The following is a 13666-nucleotide window of genomic DNA, read 5'->3' as shown; positions in this document are numbered from 1 at the left end:
TGAATGACCTGGCACCTGAGTTTTTCAGGAGGAAGAGAGCGGCTTGGAACGCCTTCAAGAGCATTGAAGAAATAGCTAAGAGGACAAAGAACCTCCAGCTCCAGGCACATCTCTTCGATTTCACTGTTCTCCCTGAAATAACATATGCCTCAGAGACCTGGGCCCTGCAAAAACAGGATGAGAGCTCTGTTCAGGTCTCCCAAAGAGGAATCTAAAGAGCTATGATTGGAGTATCATGATTCATTCAAGTGAGCGAAAACCCCGAAGTTCCAAGCTCCGTCGACAATCAGGGATGCTGTCTCATTTGCCAGGAGTCGAAAATCAGAAGGGCTGAATGCATAATACGATTTGGAGATGACCACTGGTTTAGAGCCATTACCAAATGGATTCCATGGAACTTCAAAAGATCGCATGGCCTCCTACCTACGAGATGGTCAAACTTCTTTGTCAAGACCCTGAACAATCAGTTTGAAGCTCTTCGTGTTCCTGGAGCAGGCAGACACCATTGGACTACACAGCACGTAACAGGTACGAATGTAGAAGTTACTGGCTCCTGCTCGAGTAAATAGATGAGTAACGGGATGTCAAGAGATCCAGTGAAAGTAGGAATAAAGAAAATGACCAAACTAAGGTAATGTTTTGTTTTTTATTATTTCTATGGAAAATCAATTTAGTGTAACCTTCAAAAGGAAAGCAGCAAAGAAAAAATGAAATATTGAAGAAAACAGAATCAGTGGTAAGTGCAGATCTGGCAGGGGCCTCAGGCACACTGATGGTAGTGGTATAATGTATCTAAGCATCTGCACCACGGAATTTACGTTACTGAAGGCATGAGATCCAAAGTACAGCAACCAAACTTAAAAACATCCTTGTCAAGGAGGAAGGCTGGAACTGGTGTTGCAAAGTTGTATGTCTGAAACTTTCTTAAATCATGATGCCTTAATAAAAATAACTTTCTTATATCATGATGCCTTAATAAAAAATTAAATAAAAGGAAAGCAAATATTTTTCAAAATTAAAATCACTTGATCACATCCGCACCAACACCGGTTGAATTTGTTCTTTGGGATTGGGCCGGTCTCTGTGGGGTGAGATGACATCTCATTGTTTTTTGATGTGCATCTCCTTAAATATTAATGATATAGAGCAATTTTGCATCTGTCTTTTTGCCAATCGGATTTATTCTTTGAGAAAGTTTCTCTTCATTTCGTCGCCCCATTTTTTGATGGGTTTGGATGTGTTCTTCTTATGGAGTTCAACCAGTACTTTGTATATCCTTGATATCCGACAAGGTGTCAGATGTTTCACTGTCACTGTCCTCCCATTGTTCATCGATTTGCTCGAGTGGGCCCAGCAATGTCTTCACTGTGACACTTGTTACTACTGTCTTTGGCATATCTAATACATCACGAGGAGCTTGCCATGCTTTGACGCACATGTGAGATACTCTTGGTAGCTCGCTGGGCTCTCCAAGAGAAGCGGAGGAATCGAACTTGGGTCGACCATGTTGGCTGCGTGCAAGGCAAACGCCCTACCCACTGTGCTATTGCTCCAGCAGGATGCATATTGGGCGAATATCCTTTCCCATTTGTAGACTCTCTTTGTATTTTGGTCACTGTTTCTTTTGAGGTGCAGAAGCTTCTTAGTTTAAGATAGTCCCATATATATATCTCTGTTTTCACTTGCTTGGCCAATGGCGTGACATCTTTGAAGATACCATTAGCTTCAACATCATGGAGGGATTATACAACTTTGTCTTCAATGTACCTTATGGATTCTGGTCTGATGTTGGGGTCTTTAATCCATTTTGATCTTACTTTTGTATATGGTGTTAGGCAGAGTACGTAGCTATTAGAAAAGATGAAGCATGAAATTTACATACAAGTGGTACTACATGAAAAGTATCATGCTAAGAGAAATGAGTAAGAAAGGGAGGGACAGACAAAGAAAGATTGCATTCATCTGGGGAAAATAAAGTAACAAAATAGGAGACTAACACCCAAGAATAGCCAGGATAAGTACCAGGAAGTTCACTCCATGACTTGGAGGCCAACCGCACATGCTAGGGGAAAAGGCAGCTTAGATAGAGAGGGGAGCACCAAATAAAGGGTGTTGGGAGGATCCTCCCAGGATGAGAGTTGCATGCTGAAAGTAGACTATAGACCAAACATGATTGCCACTCAATGCCTCTTTTGAAAACCACAGCACCCAATAGGCGAGAGAGAACAAAAGGGAATGCCCTGCCACAGAAGCGGGGTGGGGGAAGAGGGTTGGGGAGATGGCGCTTTGGAGTGATACTGGAATCCGTGGTGGTGGAAAATGGGCACTGGTGGTGGAATGGGTACTCGAACATTGTATAATTGAAACCCAAGCACAAAAATTTGTAAGTCTACAACTGTACCTCATGGTGTTTTACTAAAAAAATTTTTTAAAAAAATACTCTAGTCCACGGTCCTCTCCAAATCTCATTACGTGTCCAGCACATCTGATTTTTGACACCTTGGTAAATGAGACAGCATCCCTGATTCTTGATCATAGAAAGAGGTCGGAACTCCGGATTCTTTCTCTCACTTGAGTGAAGTGTGATACTCCAAGCATAGCTCTTTTGATTTCTTTTTGGGAGAGCCGAATAGCATTCTCATTTTGTTTTTGTAGGGCCCAGGACTTTGAGTCGTATGTTAATCCAGAAAGAACAGTGGAATCGAAAAGATGTGTCTGGAGCTGGAGGTTCTTGTTCCTCTTAGCTATTTCTTTAATGCTCTTGAAGGTGTTCCAAACCACTCTCTTCCTCCTGGGCAACTCAGGTTCCAGGTTATTCGTCATGTTGACTTCTCAACCTAGGTACGCAGAACTGTTGCATTCGGAGATGTTCATCCCATTGAGAGCACGAGACCATTTCTCATAAAAATTGTCTTCGTGAGATTCAGCTGTATTCTGACCTTTCCACACTGGTTAAATTCGGCCAGTATTTGTGTTGCTTGGCTGATGTTTGGTGTTACTAGAACAATGTCATCAGCGAAGCAGAGGTGGTGTAGTTGCAGACTATCTGTCTTCACTCCCATTTCTTCCCAGTCCAGTCGTCGTGTTACATTCTCGAGGGTGTCTGAAATCAATGTGGTCAGATTGCTACCTCAGCTAAAAAATACGGAACACTTCACGAATTTGCATGTCATCCTTGTGCAGGGGGCATGCTAATTTTCTCTGTATCATTCCAATTTTAGTATATGCACTGCCTAAGCAAGCCGTTTCTAGCATTTTTTAATATAAGCCATTCCATGGTATAAGATGATACCTCATGTTATTTTGATTTGAGTTTTTCCTAACAGTTGTGATGAATACTTTTTCTATGTAGTGTCTATGCATAATCTCTCCCCATTTTTATGGAGTTATTGGTTTGTTTTTTGTGTGTGTGTTTTGTTTTGGTTATTGAGCTTTGTAAATGCTTTATTATGTTGACTAGTAATTCCTTGTCAAATGTATTGTATGTACAATAGCTGGGATATAAAAGAAACAGAAATGTCCAAAGACTAATTGATGAATAGTTATACGCACAAATGGAAGGCGGTGAATCCTTAAGAAAATATTAAATAGGGAAATTCACTATAATTTGGATGGATCTGGAAAATTTGAAAGAGGTTGCCTCAGTTTCCCCTTAACAGTTGCTGTGACAGGCTCTGCCTTTGGCTCACCCATCCCACACTTTTTTTACTTTTTAAGAATTCCTGGACTTTTTTTCAGGAATGAGTAAATAATCATCCATCATCAAATTCTGCCCCAGAGCCTGGGCTCATAGGAACACTGAGATAATGAACAATACTCGAGAAAGGTGACCAGAAAGACAAGCTGGCCAGACCACCTGTAGATTCCCCACATTCTCTATGATATTTGTTGATTCATAAAGGCCTACACTATGGGGCTGGAGCGATAGCACAGAGGTAGGGCATTTGCCTTGCACACAGCTGACCCAGGTTCGATTCCCAGCATCCCATCTGGTCCCCTGTGCACTGCCAGGGGTAATTCCTAAGTGCAGAGCCAGAAGTAACCCCTGTGCATCTCCAGCTGTGAGCCCAAAAATAATAATAATATGGCCTACAAGAAACTCTTACTTTAAACTTAGTCCTATATGGAGTTCCTCCCCATTTGGGGAGCTCTTTGCCTTTTCTCTCCTACTTTCCAATAAACTTTTATCCTTTCCAACTCAGAATCTGAGAATATTTATTTTTCAATATTTTTATCTTTTAATATTGAAGAACCTGGGGATCACGAGAGAACACAGAGGCCTGCCGCTTCTGCTTCACCAGCATCAACATCATTGTATAAGCCAGAGAGGATAAGCAAAACACAGGAACATACACTATGACATGATAACAAACCACCACTTGCCCCTGGATTACAAAGCTGAGAATACAACAAGGGAGGCAGTGAGTGGGGTGAAAGACAAGGACAGCTGGGAGTGACGCCAGGATGGAGGGAGGACACCACGCCCTTTGGTGGTGTGGATGTGGCATCAAATCCATAGCTGTTAACAACATTATAAACTTATGACTTCAACTATAATACCTTGTAAGATTTTAAAAAAAGAAACTTTATGGATCAAACATGATTGTCACTCAATGCCTCTTTTGCAGAGCACAACACCCAAAAGGAGAGAGAGGACAAAAGGGAATGCCCTGCCACAGAGGCAGGGTGGGATGGGGGGGATGGGTGTGGGAGGGATACTGGGATCCATGCTGGTGGAAAATGGGCACTGGTGGAGGGATGGGTATTTGATCACTGTATAATTGAAACCCAAGCACAAAAATTTGCAAATCTACAACTGTACCTCATGGTGTTTCACTAATAAAAATTTTAAAAAAATAAACTTTGATTAACATAGAATTTGTCTTGCATTTCTAAAACAGGAAACGTGTCTGTAAATGTGACGCCCAATGAAATCCTTTTTCCTCGTACTGATTCATTTGGTTCCCTGAACATTTTCCATGCCTGTATATCCATAATTACCACTGAACTAAAAATATTTAAATAAAGAATGCTTCCTAAATTGGCATCATTAAGAATGCCACTTACAGTAGTCTCTGTGGTTGCTCAAATAAACAACTGTTTTGCTAAAATATTTGTCACAGAATAGAAATGCTGCAATTCTTCTTACTGATAACAGTAAATTTGTTTCCAGGTAAGGTCCGTGATTCTGATCAAATTCACAGAAAACAGTCTGGAAGTTTTTCCTTTTTAATTGTGCTCTATTGTTTGAGCCTCCCCTTTAAAATGAGGGGGTAAAAGATATAAAATAAAATGAAGTCATGCAGAGAGACGGAACACAGCCACTAAGGGTAGATTGTGAGCCCACTGGGGACTGGGGAACCCATTACATAGTCACTGAGGTAATAATGTGAGATATTTGGGGACCTGGGACCTTCTTCCCACATCTCCTTCAAGTTCCTGTGGGAAAGAAAATTTCACAGAATGTCTTTAGGATAAATAGGGAATTTTATTGATTCTTCTTTGCTGAGACCCTCTTGAGATGTTCTTGAGAACATCAAGAGAGATGTTAAGTCAAAGCATTTTAGGTCTGGAACATCCAGACAGTCTGGAACAACTCAGGCAGTCGAAGTTCTCATTTTACAGTGTTCTTAATGAGACCCAGAGACAAGCACAGCCTTGTTGGACAGTGAAGAGAAATGGACAGCAGTCTGAGTCAACCCCAGCACCGAGAGTTCTGGGGTCGCCTGGTTCATTTGGGGCCAATGACTATCCCGCTGGCTGATGGATGAAGGAACAAATTCATAGCTTGGTAACTGTGGCATTTTATTCAAATTCAGGATAATTATAAAGAAATTGTGAATGGTTGGGGAACAGCAGTTACACATAGGTATAGTTGAACATTAATATAAACAATCACTTTATCACTTAATCCCCATTATTCATCGATTTACTCGAGCGGATGCCATTAACGTCTCCATTCATCCTGGTTGCGTGCTAGCGTAGCCCAATTGCATCTGTTCGTTCTAGGAACATGCAGAGCCTCAAACCGATCATTCAGGGTCTTGACGAAGAAATCTGACCATCTTGTAGGTGGGCAACCACGCGATCTTTTGATGTCCCGTGGAATCCAATCAGTAATGGCTCTAGTCCAGCGGTTGTCTGTAAACCTCATTACATGTCCAGCCCATCTGATTTTTGATGCCTTGGCAAATGAGACAGCGTCCCTGATTCTTAAGCGTTGACGAAGATCAGAACTCTGGATTCTATCTCTCATTTGAGTGAATCGTGTTATTCCAAGCATAGCTCTTTTGATTCCTCTCTGAGAGACCCAAATAGCGTTCTCATCCTGTTTGCGTAGGGCCCAGGTCTCTGAGGCATATGTTAATGCAGGAAGAATAGTGGAATCAAAGAGATGTGCTCGTAGCTGGAGGTTCTTTGTCCTCTTGAAGGCATTCCAAGCCGCTCTCTTCCTCCTGCGCAACTCAGGTGCCAGGTCATTCATCATGTTGATTTCTCGACCTAGGTATATATAACTGTTGCATTCAGAGATGGTGGTTCCGTTGAGAGCGGATGGAGCGTCAGGAACAAGGCTGTTTCTCATAAACATTGTCTTTGTAAGATTCAGCTGTAGTCCAACCTTTTCACATTCACGGTTGAAGTTAGTCAGCATTTGTGCCGCTTGGAGGATGTTTGGTGTTATTAGAATGATGTCATCAGCAAAGCAGAGGTGGTGTAGTTGCCGACCATCTATCTTCACTCCCATGCTTTCTCATTCCAGTTGTCCCGTGATGTTCTTGAGGGTGGCACTGAAGAGTTTTGGTGAAATGGTATCACCCTGCCGAACACCTCTCTTGACATGGATGATTACTTCTTTGTAGAATGGTGAGATCCTGGTAGTGAATCTGTAATAGAGCTCATGAAGGATCCTGATGCATTGAGTTTGTACGCCCTGATTGGCTAGGGCTACTATGACTGCTTCCGTCTCAACAGAAGACCTTCTTTAAATCAATGAACGTTAGACAGAGCGGCATCTTGAACTCCTGAGAAACCTCAATGAGCTTAGTAATCATGTGGATATGGTCGATGGTACTGAATCCTTTTCGGAATCTGGATTGTTCACATGGTTGTCCTTCATCTAGTGTTCTGCCAATCCTATTCAGGATGACTCTAGTGAACAGTTTGTAGATGACAGACAATAGGAAGATTGGCAACGATAGTTGCCAATGTCGTGGATGTCTCCCTTCTTGTATAGTAGTACAGTCCTGCTGGTTTTCCATCGGAATGGAACCTTGCATTCAGACAGGTACGTGTGAAGAGCCGAGCCAGTGTATTGATGAGTACTGATGGTAAGTTCTTCAGGTGTTCAGGTCTGATCTTGTCTGGGCCAGGTGCTCTTTGTTTCTTTACCGACGAGATGGCATGTTGGATTTTGGAAGGGAGAACATTGGGAACGACATATCCATCATGTGGAATGTGGTATGTGGGCAAGTGGACGTGGCTATTAAAGAGATCTGAGTAGAAGTCATGAATAATCTTCTCCATTGCCCTTCTGGAAGATGTGATAGATCCATCATGATGTTGGAGGGCAGTCATCTTGGTCTTGTAGTTGGTGAAGGACAGGCGGGCATTACGAATGCTTTTCCCAGCTTCTGCCACATCTACCAGCACTGCTGCTCTCCTGTTTTTGAGGTCATCCTTGATGGCTTCTCTGCATTGTTTTGCCAGCTTGGACGTTTGCCTGAGGCATGTGCCAAGCCACGTTAGCGAATAAGTTCAATATAAACAATGAATACATGTAAAGCCCACCCTTCAGGGGAAAATCTTCTAGGAGATCCACCCAAGGAAGAAACTACCTCTAGGCCCATATTGCTTTCTTCTTTCCGTTTCCATTTAAACAATCATATTAAATTTATTTCTTAATATTTCTAGTCACTTTGTATAAACACAGTGAGGTATATAGACTTTTATCTACACCCTAGATTAAATTAAAATGGTCTCTCTGGGGTCATCTTGCTATGTTTCCTAGACTACAGTCCTCAGCCCAGTTTAGTTTTTCCTAACACCAAAAGCATCCTTAGTAAGTTACTTCTTTTGGGGTCTTTATAATCTGCGCTTAACTTATTGTGTTTCTTTTGGCCCTTAAGCTGTCCCCAGGGTAGCTCAAGGCTTGTCCCAGGTCCATCCAAGTCCCTCGAGGGACCCACCTTTAGAGGTGTAGGGAAATAAGGTCAATCTAAGGGTAACTGAAGCTTAAGTCAAATAAATATGATGGATGCCCAGGAGAAAATATTATTAAGAGTCAATTAACTCCCATATTATAATAGTATAGCATTAGGTGTCACCCTGTATATCTACAAAAAAACATTGCTCTAAAATAAAAATATGTAAAGGACATAAAGGAAAAAGAAAAGCAATATTTCCCTTACATATACAAAATCCAGACCATCAGAAGTCTTGACTAAATAAGTTGCCATGTCTGATTTGGAGATATTTGTAACTAACAGGTAGGGGAAGAAGAGCACAAAGGAGAGATTAAAGATAAGTGCACAGGATTTGCAATGCCCCAGTGGAGTTGGGTGTGCTCCAGGAACACTGGAGTGGGTGTAATTCAATTAACCTAAGTTCCCTGTGGGAGGGAAAAGGACAACCCAATGTTAAGTTTAAAATGCTTGAAACTGTAATCCAACAGACAGTAAGTGCCCTATCCACGGTCTACACCTGTCTTCTCTCCATCGCTCCCTTCCATAAAGAGGAAGACCTCGTGACTCTGGGACCTTGGGACTAGCAGGTGCCCATGACAACTCATGGCCCGTAAAATGCTATTTAGAGTAATTTCCTCCCGAACAGAAGGAACACAGAAGTCGGTGGAAATGTAATTGTGGAGCAGTTGATAATGGTTCTGTCTCTGACATGTGTTCATTTCAAAAGAACCAGGGCATCTGCATGCTTAGTTTGCAGACTCTGTGATTGCAGGGATGGAGTGGGTGGTGTCTTGGCAAGCTAAAGGGAAAAACTAATCATTGGTGATTTTAAAGGGGCAGGAAAATCAGAGCTGATTGGTTGTTTTTTTAAAAGTATTGTTAAAAGTGAGAAATAAGGTTCTTGTCTTGTATTGTAGTGACCCCATCTTGATACCTGGCACCAATTACGTTCCTTCCACCCCTGACCCAGGGCTGGCTGTCAGTGATCATACCTCAACACAGAACCTGAAGGAAGCTGGAACATACTCTCCTGATTAAAACACACACATCAGAGTACTCGGTACAAGGAATGGAGATGCTTTTTCAATTTAGAAAGTTTTTCTTTTTATTTCCAAACAACTAAACAATGCCAGAAACATATTCCAAGATTGGTAACTTTCATTCATCTAATTAAAGAGTAGTGTCTTTGCAGTGCTGCTCACCTTGATCCCTCCCTGTTCCCTGGATACCTCTCTGAGCCTTGTCAACATGCAGCCTGCTTGATGCCTCTATGCCCACAACACCTCAGCATCCCACATTGGTGCTCTTGGGAGATGCCCTTCCATAAGGTCTATAGGATAGTTGCATCAAGAATTTTCTGTTCCAGAAACCAATCACGCAATTATCTGGCTCTGCAGAAATCCTTCCAGACTTACCTAGTAAAATATCAGAAATCCAAAATTTTGCTATTGTGGCCTCGTGACATCATATGGTTCTCATAACCAGCTATAGAAAACAAACTTTTTTTAGCAATTCTGATGTTGGGGGGAAATTCTGAACAATAATGGTGCATCTTTTGTCGAAATAATGATTGTAATCAAAGTAGAGAGAGTTAAGTAGAAAATATTTGCCTCTGGAAATAAGTGCTGGTGAAGGGAAAGGTGTTTGATCATTGTATTGACTGAAACTTAATCTTGAAAGCTTTGTAGCTTTTCCCAAAGTGATTCAATAAATAAATATAAGAAAAAAATTTTTTAAAAAAAGAATTTTCTGTTCCACACTGCTAACGTGCTACATATACCATAACTTCTTGATCTATTCATCTGCAATTGGGCATTTGAATTATTTTCTTATCTTGACAAATGTAGTCAGTGTTAAAATGAACATAGGTGTGTTTATATCCTTTTCAAAAATCGGGGTAGGAGATGAACAGACACGTTCCCAATGAAGACATACTCAAGAATAGGGAATGCAAGTCACAGCAACATCGAGATGCCAAGTAACTGTTTATCTATGCTCATGGGTTATATCAAAGCAAAATCATTCCAGCAGAGAACATCAGGAGAAAGGGCTCCAGGGTTTCCATAAACCCTGTATTTCTGCAGTCTCTCTTCCCCAGGGCTGCTTTAAGTTCTCTCCTGTAGCTAAAAACCTCTGATGCTTCTTGTTTATAAGAGATGCCTATTTAATGGCACTGTTTCTGGGTTGTTTTTAATACATTTTTGTATTTTATTTCCTGTTCATGAAGAGGCTAGAGCAATAGCACAGCGGGTAGGGCGTTTGCGTTGCACACAGCTAACCTGGGTTCAATTCCTCTGTGCCTTTCGGAAAGCCTGGCAAGCTACCCAGAGTATCTCACCTGCACAGCAAAGCCTGGCAAGCTACCTGTGACATATTCGATATGCCAAAAACAGTAACAACAACTCTCAAAATGGAGACGTTACTGATGTCAGCTCGAGGGAATTGATGAGCAACAGGAGGAAAATGCTACAGTGCTATTTTATTTCCTGTGTGCTGTATGTTGGTACAAGTACAATGTTCAAGTGTGCGGTGCTTTCATTATGCATATTACAAATAGCATTGTATAGCACTGTCCTCCCGTTCATCAATTTGCTCAAACAGGCACCAGTAATGTCTCACAACAAATTGGGAGACTTGTTTTTACTGTTTTTGGCATATTGAATACATCACGGTGAGCTTGTCAGGTTTACCATACCGGAGAGATACTCTCTGTAGCTTGCCTGGATCTCCGAATGGGGTGAAGGAATCAAACCCGTCATGTCGACCACGTGCGAGGCAAAGGCCTTACCTGCTGTGCTATTGCTCAGCAATAGCAATAGCACATTGGGATGTGCTATTTTTTTTTTGTCTTGGTTAGTCATGAATTTTAATCATGTCATTTTCCCTATACTGTTGAAAGGGATCTCTTAGGTGATGTTCTTTAGTGTTTTCCTTAAAACCTGAAAGAAAAAAAAATTGTTTTCAGTTACCCGAGAACCAGATCTTTCATAATCTTTTCTCTTTTTATTATGTATTTATTTATTTATTTATTTATTTATTTTATCACCCTGAGATACAGTTACAGACTTACAAACTTTTTTTTTTTTGCTTTTTGGGTCACACCCAGCAATGCACAGGGGTTGCTCCTGGCTCATGCACTCAGGAATTACTCCTGGCAGTGCTCAGGGGACCATATGGGATGCTGGGAATCAAATCTGGGTCAGCTGCTTGCAAGGCAAATGCCCTACCTGCTGTGCTCCAGCCCCAGACTTACAAACTTTTGTGATTATGTTTCAGTTACACAATGCTCAATGTTGGTGGGCTATAAAAGGATGCCATTTCTCTGAAAATCTCTTTCTGGAAATTCTCCTGAGAGTTAGTCTGAGTGATCATTGGTTGTTGGTTTGAGGACTTTACCCCCCATTTTCCTTCCTTCTTGGCAGTTATTATTACAATGACAGAGGTTGGCACACATTTGTTATTGAGTGCTCACCTAGACTCCAACTCAAGGTCTCCTACCTGCAAGGCAGTCGTCCCTGGTGAGAACTGAGTATTTAAAATCCCAAGAGTCTGTTATCCACATTGGCCCCTTCTTGCTTCAGAGTCAACTCAGCCTTTCTGCTGGCATGGAAAGGATAAGGGAACACTGTCCTTCACAATGAACAAACAGTACAGAGTTTTCTGGCATACAAAAGGCTTGGGGGCCAGATCTGAAGCTACTCAGGAACATTCCTAAAAAATTTTACTTGAAGAAGTTACAAAATGTGCAAAACTATTTTAAGCCTTGCCAAGTTTATACCAATTATATAACTAAAACAACAAATAAAATTGTCATGAATTGATATATCAGGAGTCACTTCTGAGCACAGAAATTGTGAATAGGCCCTAAGCACTGGTAGGGTGTGTGTGTGTCCCCAACAATACTAAAGAAAAGTTAATAATTATGGTGCTATAAAATCACCAACATGGTGGAGAGCATTTTGCTGAAATGTCGGCAATGATGGAAGAGGAGGGAACTTACACTTTATCGTCAAATATTTCTCTTAATTATTTATATATGTATATAGACGTAAATATAATATATATAATTCCTACAGATTTTTAAAAAGTGGATAAAGCTAAAACAAGCTACACATTTATTGTCTATTAAGAGAAATATTCTATTAAAAAGATTCTGTTATTGAAATAGTTTTTATATCTAATTTAGCTTATCTAAAACTTGCTGTTCACTTCCATGAAAATAAAGAATATGAAATATTCTAGCCATATAGTCCATAAAATAAGATGGAGAATGAGCATCCCAAGATAGTTGGTTGTTTTCAAAGGATACCAAGAGTGAAACAGTAACATTCAAAGCCAAACGTTCTTTCCATCAAGCACCACTTACTGTAATCAATTTATTATTGCTGTCTCCTTGGGACCACAACACTGGCTCCTGGTGGGACATTTCTTTCCAAGAGAATCCCTTGGATTTGATTCTGCTAAGATTTCAATTCTACTCAGAATATCGACTTCTGAAGTACTCTTTAGAGGGTTGGGTACTTCTTCCTTCAGAGCTCGGAGGCATGTGCACTCTGGAATAGGTATGGGAAACTTGGGATTCTATCAGTGTACAGGTTTTATTTAAGAAAAACATTTTCTTGAAGTCACTGGTTACAATAGAGCCAAAGGAAAGCCTAGAACAAAAATAAAAGAAAGCAGTTGAAAAAATGAAACCGTATCTGAGAGAGATTATGGGTATTAATAATAGAGCTATTAATAGTGAAAGTAGAGTGATCTCAATGAAATGGGAAGACAAAGACATATACTAGTCTTTTATATGTTCTTATCTATCTATCTATTTATCTATCTATCATCTATCTACAGCAACTTCTTTTTCAATTGAATCAGAAGAAAGTGGAAGAGGCATAGGAAGAACCAACCAGAGCTTCCCCATCCCCTTACTCAGTACCCAGATCTAAAATAACTCATTTCTAATCACCTGAACTACCTGTTCCCTACATATTAGTATGAGAAATTCATTATCACAGTTTCCAGACACACCTGGAAGAGTAACAGGATGTCCATATATACAGAATCTGAATACAGACATCAAAGGACCATAGGTTCATTAACTGGAAACAAGAATATAAAAATAATGCATAAATATGTTATTATATTTGTATCATGGTATATTGTTGTTGGGCTAAGTTTTAATTCAGCTAGACCTATGTGTGCCAACAATGAGAAAATCAGTTTGAAGTTATTCTTTTCTTGACTGTCAACCCAGTGTCACAAAATTGTCACTGTATGGTTCAGTCATTTGAGAAAATGGGACATATCTGTTTTATCGATGATGCTTACAATCTTCAGAGAGATGAGAATTGGGCTCAGTTTTCTTTTGTGGGCACAACAAGGTGACTTCTTCTGGCTTCCTCTTTCCTGCCAGCTAGGAAGATCAGTCAAGAGCAAGTGTCTGTCCTTTCCTCATTTCATGAAGAGAAAGCAGGTTTAGGCTCCACATA

At 40.7% G+C, this 13666-nt stretch overlaps 1 non-coding gene across 1 annotated transcript; it reads right to left on the bottom strand.

Annotated features, from left to right (window-relative positions):
- Nucleotides 1-3138: 3138 nt before the first annotated feature.
- On the bottom strand, nucleotides 3139-3243 carry LOC130020231 (U6 spliceosomal RNA). The gene has a single exon (XR_008791986.1). It is a non-coding gene; the product is annotated as a U6 spliceosomal RNA (small nuclear RNA).
- Nucleotides 3244-13666: the final 10423 nt, after the last annotated feature.

Source organism: Sorex fumeus, unplaced genomic scaffold (assembly GCF_029834395.1).
Source record: "Sorex fumeus unplaced genomic scaffold, SorFum_2.1 ptg000010l, whole genome shotgun sequence".
NCBI classification, from domain to species: Eukaryota; Metazoa; Chordata; class Mammalia; order Eulipotyphla; family Soricidae; genus Sorex; species Sorex fumeus.
Note: the sequence above shows the minus strand (reverse complement) of the source record. Positions and strands in the feature narration are given on the sequence as shown.